Source organism: Tamandua tetradactyla, chromosome 8, assembly GCF_023851605.1.
Source record: "Tamandua tetradactyla isolate mTamTet1 chromosome 8, mTamTet1.pri, whole genome shotgun sequence".
Classification (NCBI taxonomy): domain Eukaryota; kingdom Metazoa; phylum Chordata; class Mammalia; order Pilosa; family Myrmecophagidae; genus Tamandua; species Tamandua tetradactyla.
In genome coordinates, this window is record NC_135334.1 from 88,430,320 (window position 1) to 88,432,625 (window position 2,306).

The window sequence follows — 2,306 nt, forward strand, 5'->3', positions numbered from 1 at the left end:
AGTGAGACCTCAGGGTTACTTTCCTGCTTTCTCTGGGTTTATCTGTGCTCAGTGCTTGTATTCACCAGTCCAGACTTGTTAATTTAAGCTACAACTTGGAGCTTGGTTGAACTACCTTCCCTTGCTCCTAGAAGAGTCTGCTTCCTTTTCCCACCAGGAAGTGTCTCCAGCCGCCTCCTGTGCCAGTCTCCACAGGTCAGGGGCTTTATTTACAGTTCTGTGCTGTGGCCTCAGCCCTTTCACCTGTTCCAGACTGGTTTATGATGTGTGTCCAGTCACAGATGTCACCCAAACAGTTGTTTCAGACAGTTGCTGGCTATTTACTAGGTACTCTAGAGAACTAACTCAATTCCACACTTTCCTATGCCACAGTCTTTCCCTGCCTCCCTGTGAAAATCCTGCATTGACATTTAATCAGAATGTACATAGTTTGCGATTCTACCTTTTTTCCCCCTCTTAATATTGCATTAAGTATTTTCCACTTTTTTCCATCTTTGTCAGAGTTAGCCTTCAACATGGTGTGAATAATTGCTGCTCTCACCCAGGTGTACTTTTTTAGTGTATGACTATGAAAAGCTTCCTGTCCCCAACTACCTACACATACACATACACTCACACACACACACACACTCCTCTATGCAACACCTGCCTGCCTCATGGATTATCCACACCTCATTAATGAATTTCAAGATGTGTCAATCCCTTTAAAAAAATGTTTTTCAACACTCAGAACAATTGTCAGCAAGTTAGCTGCAACCCTTCCCCTTTCTCACCCACTCAGGAAAACATGCAAGAGAGTGAACATGACATTGTAAGAATGACCTTCTGAACCCAGTCCAATTTATAGCAAAGACAGTTCATTTGAAAACTGTGGTCCTTGTACTCTTTTTTTTTCCTGAAAACTTTCTGCAACCATTTATTTACATATATTTTAAAGTTAAAAGCCATTTTAAAATTAATTTTAACAGTTAATATAAGAAAAATATGAAGTAAACTGTTTATGGCACTAAATCCAACTGTTTATGAAACAAGGTATTTTAAAAAGCTAATCAGGGAGTTTAATTTCCTTTTGGTTACAGGGCTCCAGTTAAAGTTATTTTTTAATTTGGTGTTATTTCCATTTTATTCTATTGATGTACTCTCCTGTGAGTCAGAAAAGTGACTTTAGCAACTCTATGAAAACCAGCAATTTCTTGTGTTTCTTAATAAAGAGACTGTTATCTGATAAGTCAGTTTTTCACAAGGAACTGGCTTCTGCTCAGCTTTCCTCTGTCCCTGAGGTAAGCAAATAGGTGTTTCCGTCTCCTCCAAGTGACCTTTATGCCATACTTCTCTTCAGGAGTGTCTTTAACCAGAGCAGGTCCAGGCCCTTCATTCTTGGGAGTACTAGAGTGAAGGGAGCAGCTTGGAAGGCTGTTCTTCCTCTGATCTGGGTGAATGGGTTTTTTCACAGATGACTCTGGGGTCTGGATATCAGGTGAAATGAACACATAACTTGGACTTTGAAGTGCATGCACTGACAGTTCCCTACTACTTTGGGGGCTGAGCATTGGAACTAAGGGCCTTCCAGAAATGTCCTTTGCCAGTTGACTAGGGCCCTTCTTGCTTAAGGGGATCTCCAGTGTCACTGAACTGGAAGAAGACTGTGGACTCTCAAAGATTAGTTATGGAAACTTGGAGGCGGCAGATTTGCAACTTGAATGTCTTGCCTGGTCTTGGTGATGACATTTCTGGTTGACTGGATACCAGCTTTCTGCTGTCATGTCAAACTCAGGCAATATCCAGGAAGTGATGGTGCTGTGATCAATAGGCTTGCTGGGCACCCGTTTAGTATGGGTGATGGGAAGCTGTGGGGATCCAGAGTGGTGTTTGGGGCCCTCCAGTGGTTGTTGCTGGAATAGCAGTGGAGCTTTCTGGGATCGTTGGCGGCGTTTTTTTCTGGGCGGCATCAACAGACGAATGCAGAACAGTTGGCAACCACATGATGCTGGTTGCAATCAGGTGGGGTGACATGCTCCAATTCCAACCCATGCCCGCCCGGCTGCTCCCGGCTGCCGATCCTCTCCCCTTGTACTCTTAATAGTGCAAATGACTTACAACACAATTCAGGCTCAAGTACAACACACCAGTGAGTTCTGCCACTGGGTAGGGGACTGCTGGCCCCCTGGGGAAGACAGGCAGTAATTCAGCATGATAGGAGCATGATCAGCAGCACCACAGTGGGTTGGGGAGGGCACATGTCTTCTCAGAGAGGGGCATTTGAGTTGGTTCTTGAGGGATGTTGTCATTCAGAGCAGTGGGGGAAG

The 2,306-nt window shown here is 44.2% G+C and overlaps 1 pseudogene; it reads right to left on the bottom strand.

Moving 5' to 3' along the window:
• Positions 1-1,173: 1,173 nt before the first annotated feature.
• Positions 1,174-2,059, bottom strand: LOC143643662 (RAD9, HUS1, RAD1-interacting nuclear orphan protein 1 pseudogene; annotated as a pseudogene).
• Between the last annotated feature and the right edge of the window lie 247 nt (positions 2,060-2,306).